We start from the raw sequence: 19,305 nt of genomic DNA on the forward strand, positions 1-19,305 counted from the left end.
TTTTACATCGGAAAGTGTTTCCATTGAAAAGGTCACTGATATGAGGAACATATTGAATATGTTCCTCATATCACATGGATCCTCCCAGCTGTTGGATTGTTGGATACAATCTTCTTAATAGTAGGCATCACTAGGATAATGGATAAAGATACATTGTTGGCTACCTATAAGGCGATTGGTCGACGGTTCAGTGGTCAATTATGCTACTCCATTTGATCCGCAGTGGAGAAATAGTCAAAATTGCTAAAGTACTAATTTGCTGCATGCAAATATCCATGGAACATTATGCCATGTTTAGAAAACTGTTCCTCATGGAATGCAATCGGAGGAGTCATCCTAGCGATCCAATTAATCGGAGATCGTATAGGCAGCTATCACCTACTGCTCCTTGCAGATACGTTTTACAAATACTTGTATATGTATTTGTTAATTTAAATTTGTAAGACCAAAAGTTAACTTATTTAAACAAAAAATATAGTTTGGAATAAATGTGGATTAAATTGTTCCTAATATTTGCAATCCTATTAAAATTTTAAAAATTTTAGTTTTAGAAACTGATTTAGTTTAGAAACTGAATAATTTTAGTTTTAGAAATAAATAAATATGTAATAAAATCTTTATTTATTAATAAAACTCTATGAAATTTTCAACGTTTTTTCAATTTGTCATTCTGAATAATTTTTAGAATTTTGCACATAGGGTCCACATTTTATTCGGAGCTGGAAAAATACTTTGGGGATAAATAGGGAACACATCAAGGTTTCCAAAGCTGTTTTCCGTTTTCTGATCCCAGTTTGGGATTTTAGAACATGTGGCCCAAAGTTGAAATCTGATATTCGAAAAATAGGACATGTTTTTTATACCAAAATCTTCTTCGTAAAGATACCTTACAGAAAAACATTAAATTGTTACACATATGTTCTTAAAGAAAGATTTTTTTTATGAAAAGGAGTTAAGTCACCTATTCGCCGAAAAACAGCAAAAATCTACTATTTTTATATTGAAAATCGTTTATTTTTGGATCCATTATTGATATTGATCTGAAATCGTTTGTATATTAATGGTAATTTAGTTGTCTAACGAACAAAAAGTTCGCCCTATATTTTTAAAAAAGCGGACCAAGGAAACATTTTTAAATATCAATTTTGAAATGCCTATAACTCGGTAATTATAAGATATAAATAGCATACACAATCATGTTTTTTCGAAACCTTTGAAATTGGATGAGAAACAAAAAAATGGCACGTGTTTTAAAATGTTACATGTGAAAGGTACCCTATTTTTTGATTTTTTGAAAATTTTGATTCTGCCCCAAAGTGCATTGTGAAAGAAATGTGTTTTGAATGTTGCTTATTTTTCTTATTTTCAGGCTTAATCTGAATATAAGAAGAGATCATTCAGAAACTTTCTTTTTTGTTGAAATGTCAATGCATTAAATTTTCGAAAAATTTTTTAGACGATCTATATTTTCACGAAATTCGCAAGAATCACAGGAGAGCTTTCAATATTTTTTCATGTGATAGAAGACACTAAAAATTCAGATGAATGAAATGTTGATCAGCTGACTATATATACTATCAGGATAGTGGCAAGATAAAGGTATTATTAAAAAACTTCTGAACATCAAAAAGTCATGGCTCAGAATTCTACAAAGTCGTGCGAATTAATAGAAATGTGCAGAAAATTCCTTCTTATCTACATCGATCCCTTGTACATAATTTCATAGAGGAATCTGAAGAGGAATCAGTGCTTGTTTTATCACGACATATTATTCATGTCAAGATTACAGCAATTAGGAAGGTTGAGAGGACATTTGCCACTTGAACTGTTATGTGTGAGAGAACAAGGGACTATTAAATGACTTTTTGTTGCGGATGAACTGCATTAAATGTTCAAGAATTAAATTGTTAAAATATGTATTTTGATTAACCCTCCGTTAGTCGCAATCATTTTCAATCGTGACTAGTCGCAATGTATCAAATTGATATCAATAAAAGAAAGACGTGTTTGAAAATAATCTCTTCACTTTTTATTTCGAAAACATGAAAACAATATTAAATTCAAAGTATTTAAAAGAATAATACAAATAAAATTGCAGTATAAATGAATTTTTTCAAAAAATATCTTAAAACTTAGGATGTTTTAAAAAATTTACAATAGAAACAATTTTGCCTGTATCAACTAGATCAGTTGCGAGTAACGGAGGGTTAAGTTTCAGTTGGAATAACTCGCTACTAGAGTATATACAACTACGATCTCAAAAGAAAAGTGATCGGAAATAATTATTGTTTTTCATAAAAATATTAGTAGTACAGACGTGGATCCTGGTCAACCATTTAGGGGGGAAATAAACTAAAATTTATTTTACATTTTTCTTATTTTTTTTCTTTTTATATTAAAACTTTTCGGTTATGGGGGGAAGGGTAATTTTAACAAATATGTAACTAAAGTCACAGTTAAATTTAAAAAAAAATATAATTACTTTTTGAGATAATTGGTGTTTTGTAATGCATGCCTTGAGGCACTCTTGCGGGTTAGAGGGTTAAGCCTTAACTATATTTAAAATTTTGATAAGTTATCCGTCCTAAGAGTAATTTATCAATAAATAGACAACAATTAAAGATGCTTGAAAATATTTTTTATCTAATCCAATAAATTTAAAACATCTGCACACCCATACACTTGTACAAACACACACACATACACAGATCGACTTCAAATACCACACTCATAAATTGTTGAGCAACAACAACAAGTACAACAATAAATGAATGTAAAGAATAAGTATAATGACAAAAGAAGAATTAAATGAAAATCGTTTATCTTTAGCTGATAAATTACAAATGTCGGTTCGTTTGTCTGTCTGTCTGGCTATATGTGCTGTTCTGTTCAGCTCTCTTCTAAATCTCTAAATCTTAATAATGGCTGTTCTTGTGCTTCCTATTTATTACTTTGTGGAGAACTTGAAAAAATAAATTGAGGAAGAAAATGCAGAAAATATGCGGATAAAATTGACACACTGATCAGAAATGGTGTTTTTTATTATTAGTTTTTCTTTGTTTGCCTTCCTTCTGTTTTTACCGTGTTTTATTATTCACATGTGTAAACAGACACACGTTCGCACACAGCAAAAGGCAGACAATGGAGAGGGCGTTAAGAATTTCTGAGCGAAGAAAAGACTAAAGACAACAATAAAATGAAAACAGACAAAAACAATTCTCAATTGTTTTTCATAATGATGTTGGCTGGCAAATGATGCTGAAGATATGGCAAGTGATGGTGACGATGGTTTGTTTATTTAAAAAATAAACAAAAAAAGAAAAAACATTTCTCCAGGAGACAACTCCTTTCCATTTCTGGTCCGTATCTGTGTGTGTAACACGAGTATGTGTGTGTTTATTTTGGCATCTTAAAAGCCAACCAAATTTTCGCTTGGTTAAACTCTTTACATTTTAGCTGGAGTTGTTATAGTTGTAGTTGCTTGTGAATGTGTGTGCGAGTGAATTGAAAATGTGTGCAAGTGTCAGTGAGAGTTGTTGTAAAAATATTTAGAGAAGAGTGTATAAACGTGATGCTGCATTTACTGCTACAATGAATTTAAACAAAATGGATAAAAACGATGATGGTTGAAGTCTTGGCTTCGTTTCGGTTCATTCAAATGCACATGCAAACATACTACATGCAGTGACAAACATACATATGTGCATTAGACAAGCCCTTCAAAAATAGATTCGCTTTCCATGGTTCTCATTCTCTACATTAGAACTTAAAACTAACTGCTGCTTATTTGAAGTGCAATCGAATAACTAAAATCGTACCGGAAATCGTTTGAAAATTGTAAGATAATATTTTTTTTTTGATTTCTTCAAGTTATTAGCATTCTCGCACGTTATATATTCAACAAAAAATAAATTTTTCGAATACCAAAGTTGTGTAATCAACTATTTTCTACAGAGAAATAAGAGTTAAATATGCGCAAACTAGTAGTTCAATGGTTAGAGAGAACGTGTATAACTTGGCTATTTTTCATTTAAAATTATATTATTTAAATCTGAAATTTGTTTAAGAAATCAATAAAATTATCATTATTTACCCAATTTTACAACATTCAATCGATATCCAGTACGGAATTTAGCAATAGTTAGTTTTAGCTACTAATGAATAAAATAATACCCATCCAAAGCAAATCAATTATTTAAGGGCCTGTCTAATATTTAATATACATACATAGATCGCTCTGTATGTGTGTTTGTATAACTGCTTCTTTTTTATCCTTCGTTTAAATAAAAACTATATATTGTGGCCATTATAAGGCCTATTTTATAGGTTGTTTCTTTTTTCATTCCAAATGGTTAGGCGAGGCTAATTCAGAAAGTAATGTAAATCTACCTGGTTTTATTAGTTTGATGATTTGGAACAATTATATAAGTAATTTAGTATACAATTCGAGGACAAATTAATTTTGTGCTAAAATAGTCATACGAATTTTTGTATATAGATGTTAATGTAGTATTTTATGCTGATCCTTTTCGTTAGTTTCCAGCAAAAAATATTTTGAATTTGAAAGCAGCTGTATTTATTTGACTTCCTTGCAGGTTCTCACAATATTTAGCTTCCAAAATGGTGAAAAAGTGCAGTAAAGTAATTCGATGAACTGGCTACTGCTACCTAGTCGAGGAATCACAATCATTTTTTCAAAATATTGTGGGATTTATACAGGAAGCTGTATGTAACCAAAACATATGCTGTAACAATTTCTACCTCTTCCAAATCAGTAACGTTTTTTGTTAGGTTCCTATTAAGCTGTTAATCTTAATTTAAATATTTGAATATAACATAACAACTTGCTGATAATTTCGCTAGCACTGCACAGTGGGGCAGAATCGAAATTGTTTGTATAAAATAAATCTGGCATTTCTAAACGGCTGGTCCGATCTGAATAAAATTTGACGTGGGCGTAGCCAAGGAAAATGCTATGGGGGCTCAAAGTTGGTTACCTTCGACATGTAAATTTTTTAAACACATGCCATTTTTTGTTTTACATGCCAAAGGTACCCTACTTTGAGCCCCCGTAGCGCCGCCCCTGGAGCATTTTTATGACCCATTTCAATAACTTAAACTCGAATACTCCTTGGCTACACCCACGTCAAATTTTATTCTGATCGGACCAGCCGTTTAGAAATCCCAGATTTATTTCCAAAAAAATTAGATTCTGCCCCACTGTGCACTGTTATTTACAAATTTTTCAAATTGAAATTAAATTTTTATTTATAAATATTTTTTAATGAAATTTCACAGTTATATAGATTTTTTATTCATAAATCCAGCAATTACCAAAAAAGTGTAGAAAAATCCCAAAAAAGGGATTTTTTAGTTTTTTGTCTATAACATTTATACCATACCAGGGTTATTACTATATTTTTATATCAACTATGCGGTTTGAGAACTTTTGCCCTAAAATTTGAATTTTACATAAAAAATAGTCGTTTTTTGGATGAACCTGTCCCCTCAATTTTCAAATTTGTTTTCATTTAAAATATTTAATGAATAGTTAGTTAGCTTTTCGAATTCCTAATAAATCTTATTAGAAATTTTGTTGGAGGCAGTCACGATTTTTAAACATTTGTTGTTAGTCCAATAAAAGAAAATTGGAGAAAATCGATAAATATTTGGAACTGTTGCGAGAAAAACTGGAGTAGGGTGTTTAAAAATGTTGAAAATTTAATTTCAAATCGAATATCTCCTAAGTTACAAGAGATAATTTGACGAGGAGATTCTATATGTGTAATATTTTGGAAATTGGAACACTACTTTGGGGACCCAGGCTACACCACTGATGGGCCCATACGGTCATAATTCATTCACTCGACAACACTTCTTCTTTGCAAATGTCAAATTTCATTTACATCGTTAAGAAGTTACAGATTTGTTTCCCTCTTTTTTTCTATACCACTGTGTGACGCTAAAAAAACTAGGTTTCGAAACATAGATTGAACTATGACCCATACAACTGAATGTCATCTACCTATATTAGGGAAAAAAATGTTTTCGATACTTGAACTCTCTGCTATCTTTTTCATAGATCTGAAGGGTTTAAAATCTTTTTTTGCTGTATTTTGATTTAGTAGTTAAGTAGTAATAAAATTTGTTCTTTTTATAAAGTAATAAAATTGTGCATGTGTCGGAGATAAAAAATACTTGTAATACTCATCACTTAAGCAAGTATCCCTTATAGACAGTAATTGTCACTAATGTCTGATCACTTAGCTGACTCCAATTTATTCAATTTCGGTCATTTGGTTACTTTATACATCACAAGTAATCTAGCGTGAAGTCAATTGCAACTTAAGTGGCTCTAAGTAAAATAACTAGTAACCAGTTAGGTAGCTAGTAAGGTAACTGACTCTACGTAACCGGTATGAGAATTCCATGCGTTAACTACTTTGGACTAGCTCATTGTAAGTCTCATTGTAATCTCAAAAGGATATGCTCGCGTTAAAATAACTAGTTATGTAACCAGTTGTCACCCTAAATGTTAAGTAAAATCAATATTTCGTGATAGTCTCCTAGAGCTGCTGGGTAATATGTTTTTTACTATACATAAATATATTTTTTTATAAATATAAAATTTTTTGTCATTCGGATTGGAATTGAAATTTGAGTAATTTTTTTAAAATTTTGTACACCCGTGGTGAGCATCTCTGGGGTTACGCCCACTATCAAGTACAAGGCAACTCAAAAACACCTCAGCATGGACTAAGACAAATTTCAATAAGATTTCATTCGTTTTCAAGCTACATACTAAATTATTTCCCAAACAAAAAGATTCTATACCACTGTGCAAAGTAAGACAGTTGAGAACATGTTCGTAATATGCTGTCCAAATATCTGACACATATTCCCCACAATCGTGTGAAAACTTGTAATGAATGTTCGGTAAATTTTAGATGTAAATCAGATTATGTATTTCTGAGACGCAGTTGGAGATAAAATATTTTAAGTGTAGACTAGTATTTGTTGAAATTTTTTCGATCAGCCGTCGAGATATTCCACTTTTAGATTTTCACTAATCTCATGGCTTGTTTCCATTTTATCTCCGGAACGTGGAATTTAATTGAAAATGTTAAAAATAGTTTGTGGTTTTAAAATCTAATGAAGTTGAGCTCTTATTTAAGTCTTCAGGACTATGAAATTAATTGCAAAATTCTAAAATTTCAGTTTAATGTCAGTAGTAATATATTTAAGCCTTATTTAATACTACAGAAACTATACAATTTTGCGAATAAAATTTTACATTAAAATTGGAAAAATATTTCAAAAATGACATTAGAATTTTTTACCGTCTTTTTTTTAATTAAAGGCTAAAATTGTTTAAATGATCATACTGATCTTTAAATGTGTCTGAGTTAAAATTAATATTGAAATTATGTGAATAATACAGTGCCTCGAGAAAACTGTATTGAGCATTTTAAGCGATCATAATCTCTTGTTAATGAGTCACATTTGTATTAATCGAAGCATAATTATATCAGTTTTTAACAGTTGGCTTTACGTCTTTGTTAAGGGGCTCAAAGACCTAAAAATTATTGATAATCACCAAAATGTTGGCATTAAAATTTAACACCTTATAATTTTTTACTGTGGTTAATATGGGCATTTCCATTAAGGCGTGACGTAAAATTTGTTTGTAAAAAGTTTTTTTATATTTGCGAAGTAATTAAGTACCACTTTATTCGGAAAAAATATTGCAACAATTGGCCCTAAGAAATTGAAGGTACATAAACAAAAATATGCAACTGCGTGAAGTTACCAAAAACAGAAGAGCGGTTTGACTTGCATTACAAAATTTCATAACTCTGCGAATTGGGCAAGACTTTTTGTATAAAACCTTTTGTAGTAGGATTTAAAATAATACACAGAGAAAACAGATTCGTGATAGCAACCGAATTTGTTGCCAATCGAATGATTCTACCTTAGTAACCGAATTTTACAGTTGTAGCTACAATATTTTAGAAGCGGTAACAAAATATTGGTTACTTCAACTGAAATTCTTCTTTATCAACTGACTTTCTGTTGATGGAACCGAAAAATTCCATGTGTGTAACCGAATCATTCGATTGGTAATAAATTCGGTTGCTATCACAAATCAGTTTTCTCTGTGTATAAATTTAATTTCTAAATTATAAACTTTAAAAATCTTTCATCGTTTTTATTTGTTAGCCTTAGAATCTGACGTTATATTACATGATGTTACGTTAGTTAAATTTCCATTTGATATATTTTTTGGTTAAGAAATAAGAAAATGAAAACAAGTAATAATATAATACCCTATACTGTGTAGCATTTTGTTTTTAATTTCAATAATTATTTTCGTAAATGTTTTCGGAAGTTGGCGTTATATGGGAGCTATGACTAATTATGGAACGATTGTTCTGAATTTATATCTCGTAATTTATGCCTGTTGAATTTTATGTGGATACCAAAATTTTTAAGAGATTTAAGCACGTTAAAATTATTTTCTTAAACGAGACTTATATGGGTGCTATGACTAATTATGTTGCGATCATCGCACAATTACGTAATTTGACTTCCGTATATGTAAAACTTATTTGGAGCGAAATTTGTGTCGACACCTGTATAAATTAAAAATTTATTATCAATGTAGTCTAATTTCCGGAGGACATTTGTATGGCGTCTAGGTGAAATAATGGACTGATTTCAGCCATTTGCAATAGGCTTTGTCCTTGGGCTGAAAAAAACGCAAGGAAATTACTCACAATAAGGAGTGACACTTTTGAAAATTAATATAAAATTAACTATTTCTTTAATAACAGAGTTTATTTTTATAATTTGTTCATTTTTATTAACATTTGTTAAAATACAAAATTTCAAGCACTTGCGATCCTCAGCTTAGAGATAATGAGAATAAATGTTTGTTGGTCTGGCGTGACGTTGTCTTAAAATATCATTAAAAGATAATAAAAATTTGACCGTTAATTGTTTTTTTTTTGCTCTTTTGCATTTATTTTACGGTTAGCTGTTGTAGTAGCAAAAGTTTTTCAGTAAGAGTGCAATTGCACAATCACTCCTAGAAATATAAATTGTAATGAGTTGTGTTTAGAAATAAAACACAACTGACCATAACAAGAACTTGAACTTTGTAGCACGGTATCTCTCCATAGCAAGTAAGGAAAATCTTGAACTCTTTAATTTAATTAATTTTGAATATTTATTTTTAATAATACAAAAAAAGAAAAATTTTGAATTTTTCGGTCTAGGTTGATTTTTCAGTTGATATCTGCTGAACAGTTCGTTCAGTCCAAAAGTTGAAAATTGTCCGCTTCAATAATTTTTTTTCAACTTTAGGAAAATAACTATATATGTATATATAGATGAATGGATTCTGAAAATTATGTTATGTTACATTTCATTTTCATTGGCAGAAAATTATTTGATTTTTTGTCAAATTTATATTAAGAAATAATGAACAATTAATGAAAAATTAAGGACAGTACAAAAATGGAAATTAACCCTTAATAGCACTTGGGGTCAAATGACCATGTCCATTTAAAATCACGAAAAACACAGTCATTTTGACCCCTAGTGCTCTTAAGCGTTAATTTCCATTTTTGTACTGTTATTGTAAATACTAGACTTCATGTTATATTTTTCTTAAGTTTCATCAAAATCGGCCCAAAAATATATAATATTTCGCTATCTTTCCATTAGAAATTCCAAATATTGAAAAATTTTACCTTTGATCTACACGATTTAAGGGTTAACGTTTTCCGATTTTAGGAAAACTTTCAGACTATATTTAGAATAACCTGGACTATAATATTCTGAACAGATTTTACTTAAAATTAATAACAGTATGGAAATTGATGGCCAAAAAATTAGTTTTTCTCGGAAATCGCAAAATTTATATCGCAGGTGCGGAAAAACTGTAGGACGTATTGACATAATTTTTTCACACTTTTATTCCCTACTATGTTGTAAATAAATCCCCATGTGATGATCAAAAAATTCTGAAATTTGTTTAACAAAATTTTTAAAAATTTGAAATTGGAGTTTTGAAACTGCCGTTAAAAAAATATTTTTTTTGGTTGTACCTGCGAATAGGTTAACTGTATCCTATGAAGATAAAAACTCATATACAAGTAAATATGGATATATGTATTTTAAGTAAGAATAAACTTTTGTGTTAATATTTCTCAATATATGTTAATTTTGTTTCCTACATTTCTTATTCTAGTGGCCTGAGACACGTTAATGTCCTGTCGATTTTTTAATAACTTTAACATTTTTGAACCAATTTTTGTCTTTTATATCTTATTAGAACGACAATTATGTACACATTTCGATTCTTTTAAATTAAATTGCAAAAGTAATTATTTAAAGGCAAAAATTTAAAAAAAAAAACTGAAAAAAATTCCCTTGTAAATGCACCTCAAAACTAAATCGAAAGTCGGCACGGGTTGCCCTTCTTAGAACAAGCTAAAACATTTTTTGCTGGTATTTTAGGTCATTATGAAAGTTTTCAGCGGGTACCGTTTCAACATTTCAAAAAATTTAATTCTAAGGGACACTCTAGTGTACGTGTTTTTGTTCATATATGTTTTCACATTATAAACATATTGAAATTTGTGTCGCACATTTAATTTGTTTGTTTTTAATATTTTAAGAAATATTGAATCTTTTACCATCTTTAATACAAAATATTAATCGCAAAATTGTCTTGTTTCTGCAGTACAGAAAAAAACTTAAAATTGATTTGAAAATTTTGCAATTCCTTACCCAATACCACAAACATTATTAAATATTAAAGTAACAAATGGTACTCAACTAAGAGCCTAACTTCCGTGGATTTTAAATCCATAAATAATGTTTTAAACTTTTAGTTAAAATCCACTTTCTTGGGGTAAAATTACTGAAAACTTAAAAATGAAAATATCTCGAAAACTGACCGAACGCTTTAAAAATGTTTGCGTGCCAAAATTATATAAAAAAAGTATGTTTTTTACGAGGAGCCCTTCTCAAAAATTTAATTTTTTGTCGTAGTGTAATGTGTTTTTCTTAAATTTTAAAAGGATTTTTCAGTGCGGCCTCTTGCATGCATTTTTTTACTCGCAGTTATTTTCGGATGTTGAAAAGAGCGAGTAAGACTGCAGATGTCTTTGAATGAACATTTATGTACATACACACATACATATGCATACATATGTATGTGTGTATTTGTGTATGTGCGTGTGTTTAATAGTCAAAATATGGCCTTTAAAGAAATAAAATTAAATGAAATGAAGAGGACGAGCAGAAACGTATGGTCGCCTTCACTTTGTTGAAGGTAGAGAAGTATTTAATTATATGCCAACACTCTCCACACACACTCACTCACTCACACACTGCATAGTAATGCAAAGTTATTTATAGAGTAAGAAATTTTTGGAAAATTTATTTCGTTTTTATTCACCGATTTATTTTAACGCTTTTCTTTCATCCTCTTCCTAGTTTTATTCTTTATGTCGTTAAAAATATTTTCACTTTTTATTTTTCGTCTTTCAGTTCACTTCTTCACCTTTAATGAATTATGAATTGATTTTTTTGTTGGTGTTGTTGTTGTGTGTGTGTAAGAGTGTGTGAGTGTGCATGTGCATTTGTATGTGTAAGTGTGTGCAAGTATTTGTGTGTTTAGCAGGAGCAACAACAACAACAAAAGCACGTAAGCATTATATTATTTTTTTGTTGCTGCTATATTTTCCTTGTATTGTTTAATTTCCTTTATTTTTCTGGTTTATTTTTTTTTATTATTATTTTATGTTCTAGGTTTAACACAATTTTCAAGGTTATTTGCAACTATGCACGTGCATGCATGCATTTATTTTATTTGAATCTTTTATTTTATTTATTAAATTCACACTGTAAGTATGTAACAACACAATTTACCGTAAATAATTTGCAATCGACACTTTTTAATTGGCGTCAAATAACTACATTAATCTTTGAAAATGTAAAGAAACAGGACACTTTGCTTTTTTCTTTTTTTTTGACTGCTGTAGTTGTTTTTGTTTCTATTATACTTGTTCTTAAAACACTCACAGAAATTAACAATAAAAAATAGAAACTTTTAGCTGTGAATAGTAGAATCGGGCAGCCATCAGCAGCACAACAACTACTAACTATTCTTGTTTAGATTTCAATTGCAACTGACGTATACGTTTGACGTGTGTAGAGGTTTTAATGAGCTCTTTTAACAAACTGAACTGAACTCTGAAACTAAACTTTTCGAAAAGTGTAGGTTTGCATGTTTATGCATCATTTACGAGAAATGTGTTTGAGAAATCGTCTTCTCTCGTTTTATGTGCGTTTTGGTTTCAATTTTTTTCTTTCTTTTTTTTTGTTCGTTTTGTTATTTTGTTTCGTTTCGTTTTTCACATGTATTTTTCTTCTCCATGTCGTCTGATGTTATTGAGTTGTTGTTGCTGTGTGTGTTTGAAAGCATCGTTTACGTTCAATGTCTGTCTTTTCCCTTACGTTTTACACGTATTCTGCATCAATATTGTTTTATTTACTGCTGCAGCACAACATGTTTGACGGTTTGGTTTGTTGTTGTATTTCTGTTCGTTTGTTTCACTGTTAGCTTCCCTCTTCTAACAGATAATAAAGCTTTATTTGGCTGTTACAAAAAGAGCTTTTTTTGTTTTTGTTATTTTAACATCGTACACTATGTCGTATGAGTATTTCAAATGATATTTAATATAAATCATACGTTCTGTGTATTTTCCGGAATATGTATTAATCATAAGTAAGAATTTATGGTCGGTAATGCCCGAGTATGGTACGAGTACTTACAGTTATGGTCAAAATAAAAGTACCACAACTTACATTTTATGTAAGATTCATGTTAAAGAAATTTAAAATAAAAATTAAAAATTAATTACACTATGCTACACTCATATAGCAATCCTGTTTTAATTTATCGATCACTTCGTTAAGTACTTTTTTCATTAGCAAGTGTAGTGAAATTACGATATTTTTAAAGCAAAAACTACAGAAAAATCGTTACCTTAAAATATTTTGAGATTATTACATATTCATAATACACTTCGCAAGCTCTTTCTAATGGTATCATAAGTTTTATTCCAAATCTAATAATGTACGTAGGGTTCCTAATTTCCCTGACTTTTTTCTTTCCCGGGAGGAAATTAAGAAATCGTTCCATTCCCGGGAATTCCCGGGAATTTTTCAACACTAAATTAAAACAAAAACCAGAAAATTTTTTTGAATAAATTGACTTCTAATTGTACCAGGGTTTTAAAAGAAGTATAAAATAACAATGTTGGTCTAGCCTTTATAAGGGTTTCTAATTTAATAGTGACATTTTATCGGTATTGCCACAGTCATAGTTTTAATCAGTATGAAATCAATAAATTCCTTGTTTAATTAAAAAATTTCCAAAATGTTAAATCTATAAAACATGCCTGGTTAGAGACATTTTTCATATCTGAATGTAGATAAACAAATTTTAACCACTATTATTGTTATTATATTCTCTAAATATGAATATTATTCATTGAATATCCCTAATAATTGTAATGTTAGGCATCTTAATAATTCATTTAAGAGCATAAACTTTAAATTAGATTCATTCTTAATAACCAAATTTTTCTGCTGTGTCTTGAGTTACGTGAAAAAATTCGGTTATTTCGAACATAATACTTCTTTGCCAACTGACTATCTGTTGCTAGAACCGAAAAAATCTTGGATATAACAGAATGTTCAATTAGCAACAAATTTGGCCATCGAAACGAATATGTAAATTGTAACTTTTAGAAGAAAGCCTATGAAGAAATTCCCGACAAACATTTCCCGAAAACTAACAAAAAATATTCCCGGGAATTCCCAGGAAATTTTTCCCGCGTAGGAACCCTAAATATACGTCACACAGTGGTATAGAAAAAAAAGACGGAAATAAATCTGTAAAGTCTTGATAAATCCAAAAAATGGGATTTTTTATTTTTTGGCTTAATATCCATACCAGGGGTTATCGAAACCCTTTGTAAACTAATTAAGAACATATTGGGCCATCTAAAATCGGTTATTATATTTTGATATGGAGTATGCGATTTGAGAATTAAAGTTGAATTTTACATAAATAATATGCGTTTTTTGAATGACCTGGTCCCCTCTGTATTAAAAATGTTCAATCTTTTTTCCATTTAAAATATTTGATGTAAATTTAGCTTTTCAAAAAATACTAATTCTTTTTAGATAACTTAAAAAGAATAAAAGTAATTTTTTCCAAAAAAAAAAATTACCTTTTTAAAATTTGTTAAATTCAAATGCATGTAACTTTGGACTTAGTCATAATGGAGAATTTGGAACCGCGGCCATCAAAAAACTGGTAAATGGTTATCTCAATGAAATCCACATAACCTGCAGTTATCACCAACGAAGTCATCGGCAACACTCTTCACAACCTGGACGAAGGAGGTAAAACTGAACTTAGGCATCATGGTCAACGGCTAACAAATTCCGACAGTGAACTACCCGAAAGACTTGGGTGTCACTTTTGATAGCCTTTTTACCTCCTCAGCATACGCCACTGCAATCACGCATAAACTGCGAAATAGGAACAAGGTCCTCAAAGCACTAGCTGGCAGTACTTGGGGTATGGACAAAGAAACCTTGCTTGCTACCTAAAAGACGATTGGTCGGTCAGTGGTCAACTATGCTGCTCCAGTGTGGTCGCCTTCGTTGAGTGATACCCAAGGGAGAAATATTCAAAGCTGTCAAAACGCAGCCTTAAGGTCCGTCACAGGCTGCCTTCAAATAATCTCCGAACACCACCTTCACGAGGAAACCAAGGTCCTACCGGTCAAGGAACACAACGTCATGTTGACGCAACAGTTCCTTCCGGTATGTCATCGGATGAGTCATCCAAACTTCAACATCACACAGTTGGAGTCTCCCCCGAGGCATGTCAGACAGGACCTTCGGAAATACGAGGAGAACATACAGAGGTATGGGCAGGATCCATTTGATCGCCGCTCGTATATGACAGCTTTGAACAACATTCACAGAGACGCCGAGAAAATTCTGCCGCGTGGAACAAGAGTCGTTCTGGCACAACTTAGATCAGGATGGAGCAACAGGCTTAATGCCTTTTGGTCCCGCAGAGACCGTGCCGTCCTTAACTTATGCCCACCATGTGGTCCTCATGACACCCTACACATATTTAACTGTTCAGCCAACCCTACTTCACTCAGTCCAATGAATTTATGGACTCATCCTGTTGAAGAAGCTCAATTTCTTGGACTTGAACAACATGCAGAACCAACAGAACATCCAGATTGATTAATGTAAATTGTTCATGTTGCTACAACAACAACAAAAATTGGAGTAGGTTACCCACCCTAATGTTAAAATTTTAATGTTCAAATGCGAATATCTCCTAAACTATAAGAGGTAATTGATAGCTACGACAATGTTGTATGTAGTACTTGACAAGAAGATTCTATATACACAGATGGACAAAAGTCACTGCCATTTCCCTTTAGAATGTTGAAAGAACTACCACGTTATAAATATAATTGAAACACAAAATTTTATTTTGTCAACAAAAACAATAATTCATTTTAATTATACTTCAGTTAAAACAAGTCTTTTTAACTTAACCTAGTTTACAAAAACGTAGCGTGGCGGTCCTTTATACATCCTAAAGGGGAAATGGCGGTAAATTTTGTCCACCAGTGTATGTATTTTTTTGTAATCGGAACACAAACGAAGAAATAGGATCGTTTTTAAAATTGAACGCACCCGAGGTCTCCTATTTTGGGAACACCTAGCCCCGCCCTTGGTGGGCCCATGAGGTCCAAATTCAAAACTTAAACTTAAACGACAACACTTTCTCTTTGCACATTTCAAATTTCATTCACATCGGACTAACCGTTTAGAAGTTACAGATATATTTCCCTCTTTTTTTCTATACCACTCTGTGTGTCATACAATTTTATTATTTTTTTAATGAAAAATTTAAGAAAATAACTTATAAAGAAAATAACTGTTTACCCACATTTACATATTTTTGTAAATTGGTTGCTAGATGGCTGTGTTACGGTCGTTTATATTTCAAAAATGCATTTTGATCGCTAGGCAGTAAAATGTTGTATGTTTTTCTTTTCCTTAGACTAAAGTAGTTTTCCTTCGCCTATTTTCATAAAAATGCTGATAGTATTATGCTTTAGTATGGGAGCTTTCTGACTTAAAACTACAGCAACTCAGCTATTTACTTGATTACATTTAGAGAATTTTTTTGCTGTGATAGAGCGCTAACATGTTTAAGATGGAATTGAATTTGAATGCATCAAAAGTACACTGAATTAATTGAACTAAATTAAAGAAAATGCAAATCATAGGATAAAATGCTTGAAATTTGATGAATTTCAATTTCAATACATTTTCCTTAAATTAAAGTAATATTATTTGTTTTGAAAATTGCTTTTTGCAGACGAAACAATATTTAATTTTAATAGCCCAGAAGGTTTTAGAGACTACTGGTATGATTAGAAAAACTAACATATGTTTTATTCATAGCAGGGATGGCAAATGGAATTTAATAATTGTACCAATCAGCATTAAAAATTGCATTTTTCGACAGTAATTGTACCAATTGCCCTGAAGTTTCGGGAATTTCACAATGATAAATTAATTAACATTTTTGAATAGATTTCAATGTTATTTCGTTGATAGTATTTTTACTATCAATGATCTTAACCCTCTAACCAGCCAATTTTATTTCGAGGTAAAATAATATACCAGGTTATTGTTTGGAAAAAAAGAAAACGTTGGAATAAAAACAAACAAAAGACAAGTGCATGTTCTTGTTTATCACAAAAAGTAAATTGTTTGTCTCTTTACACATATTTACCGTTATAACGGGAAAAATCACCAAATAAAGCAGCATTACATACATTTAACATACCCGACTAAAGGCAGCCTTGCCGGTTAGAGGTTAAATCAATAAAATTTCGATTTAAACTGTCAGTATAACCATTAGTTAATACATAAGCAGACTTCGTGTTACTGGGGGTTAGATAATAAAAACTGCAAGTATAAAATTTCATGATGAACAGTAATTTCAAAATTTCTTTGTTTAAGAAATATATTTTCAAATTGTAACAAAGTTGTAAGTCATTGGTGTACTATTGTACTTTTCAAGATCGAAACGTACAAAAAAAAAAGTACAATTGTGCCCACTTTGCCATCCCTGATTCATAGATACATTTCGGTGGCAATTCCTTAATGTTTTATGTTACGTTAAGCTCAAGTGGAACCTAGTTTTCTTCAACTAGAAAAATAAAATATCGCCATTTCATAAATTATATGCCTAATCGCATTTGTAAAACAATAAACAAGAAATCTCAATTGAATTACATAATTTTTAAAAAATCAATATAAGATCTTTTATTGGATTAATATGCAGTGACAATATCTTGACTATCTTAGAAATGCACCTATTTATACCATTTCTAACACTCAAAAATGTGTATTGATCGACTCAGAATCACTTTCTGAATCGAACCATGTAAACCTAGTGCGCAGAAGATATTTCGATAAAATTGGTCACATGCTGTCGGCTGAACACTTAAGTTATCGAAACGAGTTTTGATGGTTGGTAAATCACTACAAAAATCTAAAGAATTAAGGAAATTATCCACCCTTTTCAGTTAAGGGATGGCATAAGGATGTTATTAAGAGTGCTAGGCAAGGCGAATTTATACAATGTGGAGTTAGTCCAACAGCTGATTACTTTTTTTCCCTTTTTGGTCCTTACAGCTGTCAAAGCTTGATTTTGATAATTGATAATTAAATATCTACATATTCTAAGCTTGCTAACAAAATATTTATTTTTTACATAAATAATGAAAGCCCTCACTATCAATTATCTACACTATATTAACCCAGATATGTGCGCCTTATATGGGAGCTATGACCAATTATGGACCGATCACCATGAAATTAGGTCGTGTGATTTACGTCTATATTAAAGTTAACTATGTTGAATTTTGTGTGTATGCCAACATTTTTAAGCGGTTTATGTACGTTAAAGTGATTTTCGGAAGCAGGTCTATATGGGAGCTATGAAAAATTTGGTGACATGAATTTTATATATATAAAACTTATTTGGAGCGGAATTTGTGGAGATACATATATAAATTAAACATTTATGACCGATATAGTCCAATTTCGAGAGGACATTTGTATGGCGACCGATTTCAGCCAGTTTCAATAGGCTTCGTCCTTGGGCCAAAAAAATTATATGTATATATAGGACATTGGGGTCACAACAACAAAACTAAAACGCAATAATGAAACATTCATGCATATAACAATCAAGCTACTCTTCATAAATATAAATTCCAAAAAAATATAGTATTTATTCACTTGTAAATGTACAAAATTTTACTTTCCGTCCATAATGACTGAATATGGGCATTATGAAAATATCACAAATTAAAAATTCAATAACTCAAAAATAGTAGCAAAAAATAATGCGATCACACAATCCCCCATGAGGTATTGGTTAGTACTAAGTATGTGAACAAAAAAATGGTATTTTAATAAACGTGACGTATCCTGTAAACAAGAACTACATGTAGTACATACGTCATATCTGGGTTAAGTTTTAATACATATTTGTTTAATTTTTGTTTTTTGACATTTGTTAAGACCAATTGTTGTTTTTGTAGAACTAACACCACCTTTGTATTTTTTGTTTTTAATTTGTACAAATTATCACTGGATGTTACGGGATTCCGTTCGTTTACTTTTAAAAACTAGTAACGAGATAGCAAGTGAGTGTTAAAAGTGACAGTTCGAAAATTACTCTATAAAATAAAGTTACTGGATATTTTTTACTGGAAAGTGCGCGAACACACCTATTATAAATCCTACATCAAAACATCATTCTTAACTTGTTTAAAAAAAATTTAAATTATTCGATTCATTTTAATTCGAACAAGAGAAAAATCGAATAATTATATACATACATCATTTTATCTCTCTTTATGGTACCTGAATACCTTTAATGTCGAAAAGTTAATTAATTGAAAATTATAGAAAAGTACCCTTAGGAGAATAAGTACCAATTTATATTTGGTTAAAAAGTATTTTCCCGTTTTTACACCTTTTTGATACTTTTACTTAATCAAATCAATTTGTAGAAAAACATATTTTCAGATGTAAACTATAATTTTTGACAATAAAATGTTGTAATAAGCTCTAAACACATAGTAATATTTTAGT

At 30.6% G+C, this 19,305-nt stretch overlaps 1 protein-coding gene across 1 annotated transcript in view; it reads right to left on the bottom strand.

The window, feature by feature from the left end:
- The window catches only part of LOC135957786 (uncharacterized), a 72,405-nt gene extending 60,130 nt beyond the window's left edge, over positions 1–12,275 (bottom strand). Inside the window, exon 1 of the mRNA XM_065508588.1 lies at positions 11,944–12,275. The gene's annotated coding sequence lies outside the window, so the exon portion shown is untranslated. The remainder of the gene's footprint in view (positions 1–11,943) is intronic.
- Between the last annotated feature and the right edge of the window lie 7,030 nt (positions 12,276–19,305).

The sequence above is a fragment of the Calliphora vicina genome, chromosome 4 (genome assembly GCF_958450345.1).
Source record: "Calliphora vicina chromosome 4, idCalVici1.1, whole genome shotgun sequence".
NCBI classification, from domain to species: Eukaryota; Metazoa; Arthropoda; class Insecta; order Diptera; family Calliphoridae; genus Calliphora; species Calliphora vicina.